Source organism: Cyanistes caeruleus, chromosome 11, assembly GCF_971803275.1.
Source record: "Cyanistes caeruleus chromosome 11, bCyaCae1.hap1.1, whole genome shotgun sequence".
Lineage (NCBI taxonomy): Eukaryota > Metazoa > Chordata > Aves > Passeriformes > Paridae > Cyanistes > Cyanistes caeruleus.
Window position 1 is genome coordinate 4814389 of NC_141711.1, and position 20134 is coordinate 4834522.

The 20134-nt window shown below is 48.9% G+C and overlaps 1 protein-coding gene across 4 annotated transcripts in view; it reads left to right on the top strand.

Moving 5' to 3' along the window:
• FRMD4B (FERM domain containing 4B) overlaps positions 1–20134 on the top strand; it is a 125679-nt gene that overhangs the window by 23204 nt on the left and 82341 nt on the right. The window contains exon 1 of one of the 4 annotated variants that reach the window (XM_086845227.1): positions 11482–11716. The exons of the other annotated variants lie outside the window; for them this stretch is intronic. The gene's annotated coding sequence lies outside the window, so the exon portion shown is untranslated. Of the gene's footprint in view, positions 1–11481; positions 11717–20134 lie in introns of those variants that run through there. 4 annotated transcript variants of the gene reach the window in all.

Consider the following 20134-nt stretch of genomic DNA (forward strand, 5'->3'; position numbering starts at 1 on the left):
GAATTTATTTTAATTTTAAAATTAATTAAAATTAAAATTCCTGCTTCCATAGGAACTTGGGTACCTAAAAAATGAGGCTCTTTGCTGATTGGGGTTGAAGAGCTCATCTCTTGCACTCTCCTGTCAGTTGCTGTGGGGCTGGGCAGATGTTGCAGATGTTCATCCCTTTGCTGTTGGATGGTGCTGGTTCCCTCCCAGCTCTGCAGCCTCACTGCAGCTCCTGAACTCAGTGGGAGCCTGGGATGCTTCTCCCAAAGAGCTGAGCTTTGGAAGAGGCCCCTCAGCAGGGAGCTAAATGTTAATGTAGGGGATTAAAGACCGCTTGGAAGGTGAAAGTCTGGCAGTGAGTGTTGAAGTGCTAAATCACTGCTCAAGGCATGCTGGTTTCACCAATTTAGGCTGAGACCATTAATTAACTTGTTCTGTGAGTGTGCACATCTCATTTAAGCAGCTTTCTGTTATTTGGGAGGAGTACAAAAGGGGAGAAAGTACTAGGAAATATACTGATATTGTTTTATCTTTTGAAAGACAAGTGGAAGCTCCAGTTCCTGCTGAGAGCAGAGTGGGGTGAATTCCCACTCCAAGATTATGCACTCTGGGATTTGGAGGGACCAGCTGACCCAAGGCAATGCACTTAGCCTTTGGCACAAATTCTCTCTTTTCCCAGACAGCAGGAGCCAAGGCTGCTGCTGCTGCTCCATTACATGCTAATAGTCTGAGAAATGAAATACAATTATTAGTTGAATTGTCAAATGGACCTAGAGCCTGAATCAGAGGTTGCTTTCCAACAGCAACAGGAGCATACAGTAAAAAAAAAAAAAAAACAAAAAAACAAACAAAAAGGGAGGCAAAAGGATTACTGCAGGGTTTATTTTTTTATATGCTTAAGGACAGTGCAGTGGAATGTTTGGTAGAGGGGATGCAGCTCTGGATGAGGCTGGGATGTAGCTGTGCTTCAGTTCCTTTATTGTAAATGAGTGGGCTCAATGGGAAGATGGCAAAATCTATCAAGTTTAATGTGGTCTTTTGCACTGAAGCTGAATGTCAGTGTTCAGCCTGATACACATGTCAAGTCCAGCACTGCCATCCTGGAGCAGGATGGATTCTGTTCTTCTGACTCTGATTGCTGAGTGCTTCAAAACACACAACAAGCCCTGGGGCTACACTGGAGGTCTTGTGGGCAAAGCTTCTCTCTCCCTGGGGATAACAGGAAGATGGGATGGGAGCAGGTCCACCATGGAAAAAGCCTGGCACTTTGCTAGGTGCTAGGGTAGCTTTGCTGCAAATTTTGGTGTGGGTCATGTCCTTTTGTCTCTTAGTGAAGGTGGTAGGAGACAGGGAGGAGCAGCCAGCTTGTTCCCCTGCAATGGGAAGAAAAATTCTGTTGGGAGACAACTGCCCCTACTCTCTTACAAAAGAAAATAGGCCAGGAGTGTTCAAGCTTGTCTGCAGAGCTGTAGGTCAGCATGGAATCTGCTCTTCCTAGAATGGAATGCACAGTGGGGTGTGGAGACAGAGGATGTTTGGTTGTAAGGGTTTTGTTTATGCCAGAAGCTTGGCTGGGTGAAGGCAGATGGAAGTAATTTTAAGGGACAGGAGCCAGCTGACAGTTGCATCTTGATTCAGAACAACTATGGGTGAGCCAGTCCTTGGAGGAAGCTTTTACCATAACCCCTGTCATTTAGTGGTTGTTCTGTGTCCTAAGAATGAGTTTTTATACTCCCTTACTGTCTGTCCATGGTGTTTTTAGATGCTGCTGCAACTCCAGCCCTTCCTGGTAATCACAGAATGCCAGATCACAGATGATGGGGGAATGATGATTTCCATGATATTTGCAGCTCTTAGAGGGTTGTGGCCTTCTGCTTTTGATTTCTTTTCTGACATCCTGAAGTCCAGGCTCTTGGGGTGTTGATATTGCAATAGCTGCTCTCCCTTTGGTTGGTGTGTGAATCTCAGGGCAGCTGAGGAGATCCTGGAAATAGGAACCTCAGAAGGCAAAGGGAAAGAAGCCCAAATGATGATAACTGTATAATGCATTTCTCACTGCTTTATGCTGTCTTATCCCAGACAAAGCTTTATCTTTCATCCCATAATTATGTGATTCCCTGTAGGCAGCTTAAAGTGAGCTTTGGAAAGGTCGATAATTTTATCTATTAGATGCCTCCTATGATCTCTAAGTGCAGACATGGATACTTGAAGGAAGGTTTCGAGGGCAAATTCCTGTCGTTTAGGGGAACTTCACTACAAGACTCAATTGCTTTGAGCCTGTTAAACAGGATTGTCCACATTTGCATTTGTGATATGGTTGGGTAATTCACTGCTGGAGGGGGCTGCTTCCTCTGCCACCTTCCCTTTCAGCTTAAGCTTTGAATGCATTCCTTCAAGTTCCTTTTATTTTACTCTACCTGTCCCAGAAAATGAGCAGAACCAACAGCTAGCATTTTTTTAACTTGGAACTAATATCTTGAACTTGACAGGCATATAAAATGTGTCCAGTTTTGCTTTTCGCTTGTCACCATCTTCTAGGTTGTATTGTGTATAATGGTTCATACTAAATGAAAATAAACTTTCATAGGTGGTGAAGGGAATAGATGTTTTCCCAGGCTGAATTCAGCTGCAGCTGTCTAGGACAACACTTGCAGAGTGGCTCAGCAGTGTGGTTCAGGGTGCAGAGATCGCTCAGACCAGTGATTACAGGAGCCACGACCATTCATTCCTCAGCACTGCCTGAACCCACTGCCCCACGCTGGTACGTGGCCTTTCCCTAAGGAGAAAAAGAGCAAACTTGTGAGCTGCAGGCTAAAGCAAACAGATAAGAAGCTTTGAAAACAGATGGGACTGTTTTGAATCAAATCCTGGAAGGGGGAGTGAAAGGCACTGGGGACTCATATGCAAGGGGGATGGACTCACTGCTGTTGTCACCGAGGTCTCCTCTTACAGGATTAGTGATTATTGCCCAAGAACATCATTTTTCAGAGCCCAAATTGGAGACAGAAGTCTCTAATCTGACACCCCTTAGCTAAGGCACAGAGTCATTTCTCCTGACTCTCTCTGCAAGGCTCTGGGACCCCAGTGCTGCAAAGGGTCCTGCAGGCTGTCAGGGCTGGAGACTCTCCAGCCTCACTCCTTGGGAAATGCCAAGCACTGGGAACCCGTGGGATTGCATCGGGGATTCATTTGGCTGGTGCAGAGATGAAGTGAAATGGTTGGATTCGTGTCTGGAGGGGAGAGTGCTGCTAATCCTGAGGTGCCTGACGCTGTGGGAAGCTGGGTTTGGAGCGTGCTGCCAGCTGAACCTCTGCACTGCTCTCTCAAAATGTTTTCCTTCCTTCTGCCCTGGTAACTGTGAGTTTGGGTGTCCTACCCTGCAGCCTGACCCATCACAGGGTACATGTGTGCTGGAGAGGGACCCTACTGCCATCTTCTCACAATCCCTGCTCCTGGGCCAGGCCCCAGCTTTGTCTGATGGGCTTTTAGGAACAGCTAGATCTAATATTGAGTGTAGCCTGAGCTTTTATTTAACTGCAGCAGAGCAGTGCTTTGGTTAGAAGAGTGCTTCTGGATGGAAATATATCTGAAAATGTCTTTAAAAATGCCCCTACCAAAACCCCAGAAGAGATCATCAAACCCCTACCTCTGGAAGTGTCAGGGAGCAGAAGAAATGAAGAGCTGTCCACCTCCCCATGGCTGCACAGGAGGCATCACCTGGAGAATGCAGCAGTCCCTGGCACACCAGCAGAGTCACAGCTCTGCAGGAACAGGGATTTTCACTCTCCTGGGTTAACATGGGACAGCTCCCAACTGTGCTGTGTATCAAAACAGCCTCTTGAGAAACTGCTGGAGCCAAGCCCTGGTTGCCTTGCGGGGCACTGCAGATTAGTGCTGGTGCACAATTGTGCTCTTACCACAATCTCAGACATTTAATTAAAGTAACGTGGAACAAAGCGGGGAAAATTAGTTAAAAATAATAACTCTCAGAAGTACAGCTTGTCTTTTTATTAGGCTTGTCCTCACTTTCTCTGCTGCTCTGATAAGAAGGATGTTCTCCCTCTGGGATGGAGGGAATAAACTGGGATGAAACTCATTTGTTGGGGCATTATCTATTAATTAATTTTGAACACTAATCCTGTCCCCATACACTGTGTCTTTTTCTCCTGGTTTTAGGTATTAGAATGCAGTTCTGTTTGAGGAGAGGATGGGCAGCTTGTGCTGTGTTCTTGGAGGGAGGAGGTTGTGCTGTCCCCCTGTCCCCAGGGCTGGGGGAGGTTTTCCCTAGCCCTGTGCTGCAGCTCACTTTTGGGAAGGTGGGAACTTTCCCAGGAGCCCACCCAGAACATGGAGAATTTAATATTCACTTCAAAGGATGCCCTGAGCATCAGCTGCTGCCTCTTGTGGGTGTGAGTCCCCGAGGGCAGGGGGAAGGGGCTGATCCCAGGTGGAGCTGGCACTGCTGGGAGGGATTTTGCCTCCCTAGTGGGACATGAGTTCTGTGTCAGTCCCAGCAGTGCCTGTGGTCCTGCACTGGGCAGGAAAGCACTGCCAGAAAATTATTTTAGTTGAGGAAAAATAAAAGATACATCATTTTTCTGTACATTTCTCTTTTTTGAATAAACTGAAAGAATATTTGAGCCTCTGGACAATATGAGCTGGTTTTCTTTTTGTACCCAGACTTCTGATGGAAGACATTCTGGTTTTAAGTGGTCTCTTTAATCTGATGGGAAGTTTGCCATTCAAATGGGGGAAAACGTGGACTCTCTCTTTAATCTTTTTTGATTAAGTGATATTATTTTTTTTTCCTATTCTTTTTAGTCCTTTCTCTGGCTCAGCAGTTATTCCTGGCTTCCCCTGCATCCTGCTCATTTAGCTTTGCCCAGTCTTTCAAAATCAATATGTGCTGCTAAATTACTGGAGTTGGAGAATAAAATGAATTTAAAAAAAAATCCAATATGAGGTTTTGGCATCTAAGTATTGCTTATAAAGTCCTAGGATGGTCTTTAATACAAGCCATCTTGCTTTCTCATTTCTGGTATATACATAAGTGTCCATAAGTGAAAATCCCTGTTCAAGGAAAGGAGTAATAATATTCAGCAATCCTGGAAAAGGGCTAATTCTTCATTCTGATCCAAGTTTCTAAGCTACTGCAGGTGTCTCAGGCAGTGACTTCATGTGCTGCCCTGCAGATGCTTTCCCACAGCAGCTCACTTTCTAGTAACAGGGTGAAGGGTGACCTCTGTCCTGTCATCTTGCCATGAGTCCAGGTGGATTAAGGGGCAGACTGGAAAAAATGTGTATGAAACAAATTCCAGCTTGCCAGTGTGCTCTTAGAATACACAGAGCAGGAAAACATTAATTACCTGGTGGCTGTGGGCACTGATTTCTCACTGGGGAATTATTGGATATGGTGTATTTCACTCCTCAAAGCAATGAGGCATTTGGGGTCTGGGTGTGGAATTGGAACCATGATGGCCTTGAAGAGCTGAGAGCAACTTACAAGGAGGAAAATTGTTCTCTTCTTACAAACCAATGTTCTTTTTGGCAGTGTGGTTTAAATTATGTTCCTTTCTAGTCCGAGAGCAATTTTCTTCTACCAGAGATCATTTTGTGAAGACTTTTATCTATAATAAAACTGAATTTGGTTGGTTAAAACGTGGAGCAGAGCTGACTGAAGGGCAGTCCCTGCTGAGATGGGGTTATCCACAGGGCTGTGCTGGGTTCAGAACCATCTGTTGGCACTGGAGGGACTGACCCAGCCTGGAAAGGCTCCAGGAGGTTTTGGATCAGATTGCTGGTCCCTCACATAAATAACACACCATCAGAAAAGGGTCCACTGGGAATATCTGATCTGGTTAACTATTATCTAAGCCAATCTGTCCCAGTGGAGGTTATTAAATCCTGGTGAAAACTTAAACTATCTACCTTAAATCCCTATTCCCATGGTATTTCCTAATAGGCTAAGGTATTGTTGCCATCCAAAGGCATTTACACCATGGTAAGCATTTACTGTAAATACCTGAAATGCAGATCAGGTCTCCCAGCACTGAGGTTTGGTAACTGCTTCTGCCATAAAGGAATTTAGCCAGTGAAATCCTGGGTATTCCCGTGGGAAAGGGGAACTTTCCTGTGGTGCTCTTGGTTCATTGATTTATATTTGTCTGGTATAAGCAGGAAAACAAAATTAGGGCCTGGGGATTTTTTTGATGTGTGTGTGACTTGCAGGGATTTTTTTTATGAATTGCAGTTTCCCCTCTCTGTAGGCAGCCAAATGATTCTCTGCCTCTTTCTCCTGGTGTTGTGGAGACAAATTTAGAGGGTCTGCTGGAAAACCTGCATTGTTCAGTAAATATTGGCACTTTCGTGGGGAAAACCATGGAAAGCAGGGTTTAGTACTGGAGTTGGTGAGGGGATTGGAGCAGTCAGGGCACTGGGAACAAGGAATGTCCCTCTGAGAGTCCCAGCCCCTGTCTGCGCCACACCACATGCACAGAGCAGGGTTAGTGAAATGTTTCACTTCTCCCCCATCGCGCTGTCCCTTCTGGAACCGCACATTGCGGTTTATTTATTTGTTTAGCCCGAGGAGGAGGCTCCGTGCTGCGGGGTTTGGGCTGCAGGAGCCGTGTGCTGGCTGCCCTCTAGTGAGGCACTGCCGGGGGCGGGGAAATCCTGCATCCCTTGGGACAGGGAAATCCTGCATCCCTTGGGACAGGGATCTGCATCCCTTGGGACGGTGAAATCCTGCATCCCTTGGGACAGGGAAATCCGGCATCCCTTGGGACGGGGAAATCCTGCATCCCTTGGGACAGGGAAATCCTGCATCCCTTGGGACAGGGATCTGCATCCCTCGGGACGGGGAAATCCTGCATCCCTCTGGACAGGGAAATCCTGCATCCCTTGGGACAGGGATCCGCATCCCTCTGGACAGGGAAATCCTGCATCCCTTGGGACGGGGAAATCCTGCATCCCTTGGGACGGGGAAATCCTGCATCCCTTGGGACAGGGAAATCCTGCATCCCTTGGGACGGGGAAATCCTGCATCCCTTGGGACGGGGAAATCCTGCATCCCTTGGGACAGGGAAATCCTGCATCCCTCGGGACGGGGAAATCCTGCATCCCTTGGGACAGGGAAATCCGGCATCCCTCGGGACAGGGAAATCCTGCATCCCTCGGGACAGGGAAATCCGACATCCCTTGGGACAGGGAAATCCTGCATCCCTTGGGACAGGGAAATCCTGCATCCCTTGGGACAGGGAAATCCTGCATCCCTTGGGACGGGGAAATCCTGCATCCCTTGGGACAGGGATCTGCATCCCTTGGGACAGGGAAATCCTGCATCCCCCGGGACGGGGAAATCCTGCATCCCTTGGGACGGGGAAATCCTGCATCCTATGGGACAGGGAAATCCTGCATCCCTCGGGACGGGGAAATCCTGCATTCCTTGGGACAGGGAAATCCTGCATCCCTCGGGACAGGGAAATCCTGCATCCCTTGGGACAGGGAAATCCTGCATCCCTCGGGACAGGGATCTGCATCCCTCGGGACAGGGAAATCCTGCATCCCTCGGGACAGGGAAATCCGGCATCCCTCGGGACAGGGAAATCCGGCATCCCTCGGGACAGGGAAATCCTGCATCCCTTGGGACAGGGAAATCCTGCATCCCTTGGGACAGGGATCTGCATCCCTCGGGACAGGGAAATCCTGCATCCCTCGGGACAGGATCTGCATCCCTTGGGACGGGGAAATCCGGCATCCCATGGGACAGGGAAATCCTGCATCCCATGGGACAGGGAAATCCTGCATCCCTTGGGACGGGGAAATCCTGCATCCCTCGGGACAGGGAAATCCTGCATCCCCCGGGACAAGGAAATCCGGCATCCCTTGGGACGGGGAAATCCTGCATTCCTTGGGACGGGGAAATCCTGCATTCCTTGGGACGGGGAAATCCTGCATCCCTTGGGACGGGGAAATCCTGCATTCCTTGGGACGGGGAAATCCGGCATCCCTTGGGACAGGGAAATCCGGCATCCCTTGGGACGGGGAAATCCTGCATCCCTCGGGACAGGGAAATCCGGCATCCCATGGGACAGGGAAATCCTGCATCCCCCCGGGACAGGGATCCGCATCCCTTGGGACGGGGAAATCCTGCATCCCTTGGGACAGGGAAATCCGACATCCCTTGGGACAGGGAAATCCGGCATCCCTCGGGACAGGGAAATCCGGCATCCCTTGGGACAGGGAAATCCTGCATCCCTCGGGACAGGGAAATCCTGCATCCCTCGGGACAGGGCACTCCATCCCTGCGGGAGCAGAGCTCGCCCATCGCCGCCCACCATCCCCGGCAGCCCCAGATTCCCAAGTTTTTGACCAGAGGAATCCCCTTAAGCTCAGCCTGATGATGCTCCTCCTCCCTGGTGGGAATCTGCCCACGGCCGATTAGTGGGTGTTCAGTGAGAGGGGGTATCGGGGTTTTGTGAGAGAGAAGGGACCACTTAAAGACGTTTTAAAGCAGGATTTATTAATCTTCTGCAGTTCCATGAAGGAGTGAGAACATCTTCGCCAGGTTCACTGAATGTTCGTGGTCAGCGGTCACAAGACTACTGCTCACAAGGTCTTTTACAGGTTAATTAGCCAATAAACTAATGGCACAAAAGAATGTTTCTACTTTCACACCAATAGTTAATTATTTTGTTTTATACATCTCTGCTGCAGTGTCTACATTCTTAACCAATTATATAATGACACATAAACTACTTGCTGTACCTTAGACTTCTTTTTACCTTTATAATTACTTCTGTATCTTAACTTTAAAACTTCAAAACTTCCTACAACTTAATGTCTTTCTATTTAAACTCACATATCTGACTTACCATTCTAAATCTGTGAGCTTTCTCAAACTCCATGTTTATGTCTAAGCTTGGATATACAATATTTTGAGAGCTTTCTGTGCTTGGAATTCCCACAAGGAGGTAAATTCACCTTTCCTGAAGAGCATCACCACCACAGGAGGTGAGAGGCTGTCTGTGGGGACGTGGTATCCTTATAATAAAATCTAATAAAATGGTGGGGAGGATTTTAGGGGCTGCAGGAGTGGATCAGTGGGCTGGGGTGGTGTGTGCCCTGTGCTGGGAGCCCCCTGTTCCTGTCAGTCGTGGGACAGGCCCTGGGCACCACAGTGTGCTGGCATCCCTCTGTGCCAGTCACGCCATGCAAGCACCAGAAGAGGTTCTGCTTCGTGTCTGTAGGGCTGAAATATTTCAGGATGGGCTTTTTTATCCTGTGTTTCTCTGTCTGTTTGCACATTGTAGTAATCCTGGTGTGCACAGGTGTGGGGAGGGTTGAAGCTGGTCAAGTCCTGCCAGCTGCCACCATCGTCACTGTGATCACTGGGATTAAAAATACAGTTTTGAGGTGAGGTTGGCAACCCTGGAGTCCTTGGGGATGCAGGGCCTGCAGTGTGGGCAGCTCCCCTAGGCTCGAGCTTTATGTGTGAGGGCCCCCAGAAGTGTAAGCAATGCATGCTGCAGCTGCCAAGGAGAAAATCCAGGGAGAGCAGGAGATTTTGGCAGCGCTGGATGTTTTTAATGCTGGAGCTGCCCTCTCTAAGCACAGGTGTGTGGATGCAGGAGGGGAGCCGCAGCAGAATTCACCCAGGAGGGGAATTGGACAGATTCCTTGCATAAGGGCAGGCTTGAAACAGTCCCCAGTGCCCTGGGCCATGGAAAGACCGGTCCTGCAGCAGCAAAATGCTGCTGCTTTTTGGGGATACCCAAGGGCTGGAGGAGGGAGATTGGGTAAACAGGGTTAGAAGAGCTTAGTCAGGATGTGTTTGTTTAAAGGATCTGCTTCAGCCTGACTCCTGTAATTTGGTAACAAGTATGTTTCTGCTCCTTGGAAACACTTCATTCGTTAGCCTAATGGAGGGAAGGATTATGCAGAACCTAAAAGATGCTAAGCAAGGAGGGGTTTGCATCTGGACTGAACCTGATGCAGCAGGAGTGGCTGCTGGCCTGGGGGACACAGGAATGTCACCATGGAGCTGTGCTGTGGTTCAGTCTGCACCAGGGTCTTGGCTGTGTCCCTGGTGTTTTCTGTAATCCACATCTGTTTTATAGGCTGGGACATGGAGGTTGTTCTGTGTGGCTGTGGGTAAAAATCTGGAGAAATGTTTCCATCTAGCATACATGAGATTTTTTGCAAGGGAAAATAGGTATTCTGCCTTGTAGTGTCCCATAAAGACACTGCACAAACAGTGAAATAATAAAAAGGATGAAATCCATGCAGGGTGTGTCAGACAGGATAAGCAAAGGCTGGAGAACTGTGAGTGTGAATTGATTAGGCTTCTCCCAGCAGAGCAGTCCAGCAGTGGGCCAGAAGTGCTCTCATGCACAGATGCTTCAAGATGTTTTAAATCCTGAATGTCAGAATCTCCAAGTGGAGCGTTCTGGGTGCTGTAGGCAAGGCAGTGGCTCCTTTAGGGGTGCAGGTTTTACACACACACTCTGGGATGCACAGTGAAGCAGGTGAATCTCCCCACAAACAGCAACAGGAACTAGAACAGCAACTAGAGGGCTGAAATGCAGCAAAGCACAAACAGTGCTGCACTCATGAAGAGTGAGGTGTCCAGTGACTTCTCCCTAGAAACTCATTTTACTGGGAGAAGTAAGAAAAAGCATCCCAAGATCTGAGCTCATTTGGGCTGTCTTGAAGAGCTGAAGTGAGGTTGTGTTTCTGCTGGCACTGAGGGGCAGTGCCACAGCCACAGGTGGGCCAGTGGCTCCTGGGCCAGGCTGGAATCAGCCTTTCCCTTGGCTCTCTCTGTGCTGGCTCCGAGCTGGTTGCTCTGGGTTTTGGTGCATTTCTGTGGAGCACCCCTTAGGCAACAAAGCATCTACTGAAACCTGCAACCATGGGAGATGAGGTATTTAAGGGGTAAGAAGAGTGTAACAGGTTGTACTTCCAGATCAAGTGGACCCTTTTGGAGCATTGTTGGATCCTCTCCTTTCCTTCCATGGGAGATGAGGGCAGGTTGTTTATAAAGTGATGATATTCTCTTTATTTCTCACAGCCTGTGACATAGATGGGGCTGGAGGGAAGAGAGGTGGAAACAGGTCTCCCCATTCCTGACTGATCAATAAAATTAGGGCTATAGAAGAGGGGGTGCTTATATGTAAAAAAAAAATAAAAATACAAATCTGTGAGGAGGAAGGATTTGTTTTGCTACAACTTTGGCATTGAAGTTCTCGGTCTTGTTTCATCCCTATTTCAGTCATCAAATAACCTCTTTGAAAGTAGCTGGGTGAAAGTCTTAAATCCTACAAAACCACTTGCTGTTTTGTTTTGTTTTGTTTTGTTTTCCAGGCTGGGGCAGGAGCAAACACATGACTTACACACCTCCAGTGCCGAGCTGGCCTTCAGCAGAGGCAGCAACAGGCTGAACCAGTTTGCTCATTGCTCTCCTCTGCTGACAGGCGCTCTCTTGTCCCGGCTGCCCTGGGAGGTGCAGGAATTCCCCTGGCTGCAGCCAGCAGCTCGGTGCTGTGCTGGGTGGCCAGCAGCCTTTGGCCAGCGCCAGCCGCCTGGAGGAGGCTGTGCAGGAGAGCCGAGGTCAGGGACTGAGCAGAGAATCTGGATCCGGATCCAGGAGAGGTTTATGGCGTGTGGCAGAGGGTGAGGTGTGAGAGCAGCTTTCCCTTCCAGGAGGTGCCTGTCTCCTGAGTCTCAGGTGAGAGGAACTTCTTTGGGTTGGTGGATTGATTGAACCTGGGAGACTGACCACCTCAGGAGTTGGGGGGATGTCCCTGTGGCTGGTGGAGGTGCTCCTGGAGCTTGGGTCAGAAAGGACAGAGCATGAAGGGTATTCAGAGGGTTCTCCTAAGTTTATTTTGCATGGGTGTTGCTCATGGCAGACCTGCTCCTGGTGTGGTTCCCAGTGCTGGGCTGGCTGCTGGGTCAGCTGTCCATCTGGACATGATGCTGACCATGGTGTTGAGGAGATGGAAGCTTAACCATGTGGGAATGCTGCCCTGGCTTGGGCCAGGTGCTGGAACCTGTGCCAGAACCACACAACCCCAAAACGACAGCAGCCAGAGCTGCTGCAGCTCTCGAGGGCTCTGCTCCCCTTGCTGAGCACAGAGCCCCACCAGCTGCTCTGCAGGCAGAACAGCAGCATTTGGGTCCAGTTGCAGTGTGGGTTTTTCTGTTGTCCAGCAGTAGCTCAAGGGCAGCCCTGGGAGGGCCCTGCACCCCCAGCACTGGGGCTTGGCACCCCCTGAGTTCCCCTGGGAATGGCCACCCTTGGGGTCTGCTCTGTTCTGAGCTCCCTGCTGCTTTGGTCTCTGTGTGAGATCTGCCTGAATCCACTACACACACGGAGCTGGAAGCTGCCTGCCTGACGTCTGAGGCTTTCACAGCCACTTGTGTACAAGTCCCTTAAATTTCAGTCTAAAGATGTGGAAGTGCTGGCTGCTTTTCTCCTTCAGCATTATCACAGTGGAAAATTTGCAGCAACCCTCGGAATATTTAGAAGAGAAATTGCTGATCTGAATGTGCTCTGGCACAAGGCACAAACAGCTGGAAAATGTGCCTTCCCCTGCAATATTTTAAGGATGTGTAGCATCATCAAGGGCTGTTCACTGGAGCTGGCACTGTGAGCCTGTGCTGTATGACAGAAAATAAATGTTCTGTGCCCACCTTTCAGTAGGCTGTGTCCCAAATAGGCAGTGAGCAGGTGACAGATCCCTTTCTCTTGTGACAGGCAGCTCAGCTCTGCCTTGGGAGGGCTATGGGAGTAAATCCCTGCGATGGAAGCTGGCAGCAAGCATATTGAGAAACAGATGGTGCTGTGCTACAATTTTACCTGCTGTATAAGGCAAATGCATCACTTAGCAATACAGAAGAAGGAATTGTATTCCCTTGACTGCTGTGTTCTTGGTGGGGGGAAGCATTATTTGATTTAACATTCAGCAGCAGGGAAAGGGGGAAAGGATGTTCAATGTAACTATTTTTATATTTTTTTTTAACTCCCTGAGGATTTGAAAATGTAGCACCAGCTAGATTTGTTCTCAAAGCCCAGAATTTATTTTCCCCTCCTGTGTGAATTCCAGCCATGAGTTAGCTGGGTGCTGAAGGAGCTTGCTGTCTCTGTGCAGAAGGGACAGATCATCCCCATGTCCCTGCCAAGGCCACTGAGTGCCTGGGGAGGGTGGGAAGGACAGGGCTGTGATGAGGAGGGACAGTTCCCTCCATCTGTGCCCCTCAGGAGCAATGTTACTGTCTCTGCAGGCAGCCTATGGGACATGTGGGCCCCTTTCAGCCCTCAGCTGTGGGTTCTTTACCCTCCAAAGGCCTAGTCCTGGAGTTGTTCCCACCCAAAAGCTACTGCCTGACTTGAGGAACAGGTATATGGGGCAGGAGGGAGTGAAACTGGGTGTAGCAGGGCCCAGTCAGAAGTAGCTGGAAGTTCTTCCTCCTGATGTAGAGCTGTAGGGAGAGGAGGACCAGGTGCTCCAGTTTCCCTGGGCTGGATGTCCCCTGTCCCCTTCCAGCCATGTGCACAGGATGGCAGTAGGGTTTGTGGGAAGCATCCTCCAGGACCAGCTGGGCAGCACAGTGACCTGCTCAGACAGGCAGGCAAAGAGCCTTTTGTGCTAGTTTTGCCTATTAATATGAATGAGAACAGCAGACTTTAAAAAAAAAACAATCTCAGTTTGATGCTCTGACCTCCAAAAGGGCCTAATATAAGCACCCCAGCTCTACTTCCAAGCATCCTCTTCCTGCTCCAAATGGCTTCCTTTCCCTGGCTAAGCTCTCATGTCCTCTCCAAGGAGGAAGGGAAAAATGCATTATAATTCTGCAGGCTTGGCAAGTGAGGAATCACACCCATGAAAACAAATACCTGTTAATTAGGACCATGAAATGCTGATTGAATCACAGCTCTGATAATGGCAAGGGCAGTTTTCAAGTCTGCTTTACATCCCAAGGAGGCAGGGAGAGGGAAGCAATGGGATTTCCTCTTTGAGGAAGACATTTTAACCCCTCTTATCTATTCAGTTAAAAATTTCTCTGCCAACAGGTACTACTCAGTCCTGCATTGTTTCTATTGGAAGCGAGGGGAAAACTGAAGTTACTGCCTGGGATAATTGTTAACAAAAAGCAGAATTCTCAATTGTGCCTATTATAGCAGGAATAACTTTTAAAGTGTATGAATGGTCTCAGATTGACCCCCATTGGGGAGTTCTTGCTGTTGCAGGATGGCCAGAAGAGAGATTAGGAAACTATGGGGAGGCTGGCTGGGCTAAAGCCCCACTCTCAGCATGTCTGCTCTGCTTCCCTTTATGCTAAGGTGATGAGGGAAAAGCTAAAAGGAGTTAGAAACCAGAACAAAACACTGGATCCAAGGTATGCTGAGTTTCAACAGCCTGTTTTATCCACAGTCCTTTGGCAAAATGGGAGAATGGGCTTTACCATCCCCTCTCTCCTTTTGGTCTCCCCAGTCAGCTACAAAATGAGTGACTCTGAGTTGTGGGCTGAGGTAACAGCCCTGCCTCTGCACCCTTGTCCTCACCCTCCACAGGTACTGGGATAAAGGGTTGCACAGTTTTTCCTGTGGGTCTGGCCATGGCCACCAGCTGTGGGGACAGATGTGCTGGCAAGGGGGAGTTGCTGTGCCCCATGTGTGGGGCTGTGAGAACGGGGTGAGGTGTGGGTGAACCCCAGCTGGCAGGGACGAGGCTCCATGGCCAACACCTCACCCCATTTCCCACAGGGGTGAGGTCCTGCTGACCTCAAGGGGTGATTCAGCCCCTCTGGCCATCCCAGCCTTTCCCTCCCGTTTCCTTTCTCATTGTTTGTGTTTCTGACATTTCCCAACGTCACTGCTCCCACCCTGCCTGTGCTCCCACCCTGCAGCATCTGATACTGCTGCTGCCTCAGGCCTTTCTCTTGGTGATTTCTTTATAAAAGGGAGAGAAAATTGGATCAGGACTCGTGGCTTTTGAAGGAGCTTTGCTCAGCTTGAACGTGCAAAGCTTGTTGTCTCAACTTGACCTGTTTTGGTGAGAAGAACTCGGATTTTCTGTACCATCAGTGCAGATTTCTTGTCCAGCTCCTGAAAGCTCCAGGGCAGACACAAGGGTGGCACTGGGGGAGGACTGACCTGTGTGGTGGCTCCAGAAGGAACCTTGTGAAGCACAGAAAACAGAGTTATGGTTCAGGCTTTTGGTGCAGATCTTGTGGGCCACAGCTGCGTTTCACGACCTGTATGAGCTCCTGGGGCTGCGTAGAAAAAGAATTTATTTTTATATAAGTGTATTTAATATATAATTTTGGTGGCTTGCATAGCTAATGATGGCAAAATGCCTGCTGGGGCTAAGGGGAACAGAGCAGCAGTGGCAGGAGGAGCTGCAGGAGGTGAAGAGTCCCCCCTGGGGTCGGTGTGTTTGTTGGTGGGGCAGCACATGGGGCTCCCAAGGCATGCCCGGCCTCCCCCTGAGCCTATTGAGGGCAGCTGCAGGCTTTCCACTGATTTCAATGGGCTTTGGATCAAGCCCATGGCATGCTGCTTGTTTGTTTTGGATGCCTTTTGAGGATGAAAACATCCTTTCAATGGCTGCTCTTTCTCCTTCTCCTTTGGATCAGCTTCTCCTTGCACCCCCACAGCCACAAGGTGACCCCTCTTTGGGAAAATGCCATGAGCTGCTCAACTTGTTTCCTTCTCCACAACCAAACACCCTGAACCCAGGCTCACCTTCAAGAGATTCTTTACACCAGAGCTCATCTGTTCTAACAACATCCCAACCTGCCCCCTTTCAAATTTTAGATGGTTATTGCCCATTTATTCATCCAGAGCTGGCAAATGAGCACTGTACAGGTACTTTGTTAATGAAATGAGGCACTAATTGTTGTAGCGACAGATGAGACATTGTGAAATGTTGTTTTTGTGTTTCCTAGCTCTGGAAGTGCAATTGCATCAGACCACAGCACCAAAAGTGCTGGCAATTTATTTTATAAACACACAGTGCCAATTTCTTCCTTTATTAACAAGTGCTCTCTCTTCCCACTGGTTGGTGATTCTCCCCTGGCTGGGGAAATGCACAGCTCTGTCTCGAAAGGATCTGAACTGACCTCACCTGTAGCAGGTGCAACAAGAGCTGTTGTTGTGCAGGATCAAGTCCCAGATGAAAATGTCCACAGGACCATTCTCTTGGGCATCCTGGAGTGGTGGGGCTGGGGCCTGGGGGAGATGAAGGGAGTGATGGGAGAGCATCAGCATCACATCAGCATCACATCAGCTGCTCTGCTGTGCTGCTGCCCTCATCCCTGCCAGCCTCTGCCAGCCAGCAGCCATGGGCAGGGGTTGCCTTAAGTAAGGATTTGGATGGAGTGCTTGTATCAGTGTTGGTGCTCTGCTGTGCCAAGTGCTGAATGCACACAGAAGTGAATCCTGCTCTGCTGGGTTTGTGGCCTGGAGCTGGGGATAGGGGGAAGAGCACAAAGGCACCCAAGATGCTGTGTTGGTTTGTGTTTGATGGAATGCAGTGATCTGAGCAGGAACATAGTGAAGGTCCTCTCCTAGGTGCACCTTCCCTGGGCTAGGCATGACCCATGAAGTCTAATCAAGGGCACAGCATTGCTCTGAGTCATGATTTTTCTGGAGGCCACAGCATCCTGAGTTACTCATGCTAAGCGAATGAATGTGCTGAGGATATAATTACAAGAGTTAGATATCACTTCTTCTCACTCTTTTAAAGATTCTTCTCAGGAAACTGGTAGGTTTGGGCTCTTATTTTTGTCTTGGTGACCATATATATCATGCAGAATGCTGAAACTTTACTATCTCATTTATGCTTCCTCTTACAGAGCTGTAGATCTGCCCAGTATTTAGGTTATGTAGTAATTCTGCCCCATTTGCCACAGATTAATGAGGCTATAAAATAATCATAAAGCTGGGGCAGCCGTGGCTTTTCACGCTCCTCACGTACTTCTATCTACTGTGAAATACTTCATCCAGAAGTAATTACCTGGCTTCTCCAAGCTCCCTCTAATACTCCTTGGCGACTCGAAATGAAGGAGACGCTGCCCCATTTTTGTCTGGGACATTAGCAGGGCAATGGCTCCATCCACGGTGGTGCCTGAGGGAAGCTCAGGTGTGGCACCTGTCGGGGAGCACAGCGTCCACCTGAGTGACCAGAGCTGGGGAGGAAACCCTCCTGCTGCCAGGGGGGTGTGGGACAAACCAGTGAGGCTGGATGTGTCACCTGCCTGGAAGCCTTTTGGTCCTCCAGACTTTGAACCTGCCACTTCTCTGATAAGACCCTGAAGCATTTTGTGGCTCTGGTAAGGTGATGGGCAGGAGGGGATTCCAGCCACAGAGAGGGATTTGGCATTGCTCCAGCTGCTGGAAGCTGCTGCAGCAGGTCTGGGTGGGAGGTGAAGGGACTGCACTGACTCACCTGAATAGTTGGGCACAGCAGGTAGAAATTTTGTCAGCATGGTGTGTCAGTGCACAGAAGATGTTGCAGTTTTGCCTCCAAAATTAGGATGCTGAATGTATTTTGGCATTCCCCCTGCCAGTTTGGGGGAGGTAGAGGTACTTGACCACGGAGATTGGAGATGTAGAGGGTGTTTGTCTCTTTCTATAATTTATTTTCATGGGGTGTGATAGCTGCCTGTCCCTTTGCTCTGCAGGGTCTCAGTCCCTCTTTGGAGGCTCCTTGTCCCCTCTCAGGCTTGGGGACCATCTCTGAGGGCTGGTTTTGGGGTAGGAGGTACAGCACAGCCTGCATGGGAGTGAGAGTGACCTGCTGCTGGGCTGGGACCTAGTTAGGAAGCAGTGAGGTGAAATCAGCAGCTTGGAGAGAAATTGCTTTTCCTTCCTCAGCTTCCAGAGGCAGCCACAGTCTCTCCCTGCTGTGCCATCACTTCCTGTGGATGCTTCCCAGAAGGATAACCCTGATCTGGGGTCGGGGTGTCCTCCCTCTCACAGGGGCTGGCAGGGGTGAATCATTTCCTCTGGCAGCTCAGGGAGGCTCTGGGTGAAGCCCTCTCTGGGAGGGTGGTGGTGGTGCCAATCTCTGCAGCTCTGAGGATGCTCCACGTTTCCACCCTGTGCTGTTTGATCTCTCATTTCCTCCAGATGTGACTTGGGAGGAGCACCAAGTGCAGGATGATTTCCCCCATCACTGGCAGTGACTCTCCCCTCCTGAAGGAGCTTTTCTTGAGAAGGAAGCCCTGCCCACAAAGCAGAGAACAAGAGGGTGGTTTTCCAGGGTCCTGCCCCATCCTGGAGCAGGGAAGGCAGTGTCACACCCTGACCTGCTGTGCTGTGTCCCTGGGCAGCTCTCTGTGCCCAGACAGGTGCAGACAGTGGTGCTGGTGGCTGGGTAGATGCCAGCCTTCCTGCCAGTCCCCATCCTGCTCTGCTGGCCAGCACCCACGTGGCTGAGAAAGGACATAAACATAATTTGGAAAGCATTCACAGCCTCTCATGTGTGTGACAGAGACAAATCCTCTTTCAGCTGGAGATCAAACTCTTTTCTCCCATCTCCTCATCCATCTTTCCCCACAAGTCTGGGCTGGTGTTTCTCCTTACAAGGTATCTTTACAGTGCATACTGACATTGAGACTGTAAAGTTCTCCCACCTTAGAAATCCACATTTATAAAAATTTAAATACAATTTGTATGCAGGTGTATGTTAATAGTGACCCACATTAGAGGTCCTGCTCCCTGCTGCCAGATGTCACGTAGCCTCTCAGCATCCCCAGCTGATTGTGTGTTTGGGCACGAGAGGTTTCACTGAAGCCAGTGGAGCTGTGGCAAATTACAGCCCTGCTGCTCTGGCCACAGGGTACTGGAGGAACCAGGTTTGTGTTCTGCAAAGTGGGTGATGCTGTTCTGGTGGTGATAGAGTGGTAGTGCAGGATGATAAACCCTGACTCGTGAAACTGGAGCAGCTGCCACTTGTTCAGAACCTGACCTGATTTTGTACTTCTGGGTATGGCAGGTATGAAATTTGCTGTTTGAGGAATCAGACAGCAGCTGCTTAATAATTTATAAAGTTAAAAGACTGTGGCACTTCATTTCTGATGTGAAGTGCTAATTAGTTTACTATGGGATCCAGACTGCAGGAAATTCGTGTTTCTGGCACAGTGGCTGTTCATCTTTAAAAATGTGTTTGTCACGGTGTTATGTTTATATTATTAGTGTAGAGCAATATAGTACAGCCCAGGCTCTGTGAGAGGAGGGAAAACATCAGCACCTCATTTAGAAATATGTAAGGCTGCTGTTAAATGAGCTTAGTAGAGGCTGTGCCTCATCTAGGGAGCAGAGCATTAGGTATCAGCCTCCCCCTGGAGCTGTGGATCATTTTGGGTGTAGTTGTGGCTTTCAGCTACATCAGGCACTTGACATAGGTGCAGCTCAGTGAGTAAAAGCTGGGAATTGAAATTCTTGGTGTATAACCCGATAAATAAATAGCTACACTGGATGCTGTTAGCCATAAAGGAGAGTAGCATTGCCTTTTCATTCTTTCTAAATTAAAATTTGATAATGTGAATGACACTAAATAAATCTTTTGTAGAAGTGTAGACTTAATTTCTGAGAGGTCCCCAAATTTGTGCTAATATGAAGGATTAAGTAGGTTAGTTAGAGGCACATTGTGATTAATTCTTTTGATAATTTCAAGGAACCAAATTGATTTGCAAACACTTTTACCATAAATTGAGTCCTGTGTCAAAAGCTCTCGATCAGGGCAGGTTGGATTACAGATTTATCCTGTGCACTGGTGATGCTGCTTAAGCATCTTATGTACTGAGAGGTTAGAACATCAAAGAGAGGGTGCCCAATGTCTGCATTTCACTTTAAGTTGGTAATTAAGGGCCAGAGTGTAGCAAAACCGATTTTTGAAAAGTCCCTTCGTCTTTATTTGGGGTTAATTGCATTAATGCTCACAGCTTGACAGGCTTGGTTCATGATGGGAATTTAAAAGTACAGTTGTAGGGGATATGCAGCCTTCAGCATTGTCTGAAAGTCCTAATTCCCAAGTAATCCTGTTGTTCATGCTCATGAAACCGCCTACAAAACAGCACCTTTGGGCAGTTCTTAAGTTTATTTTTAAAGGCAGTGTAATTGTGTGCTGTTGGC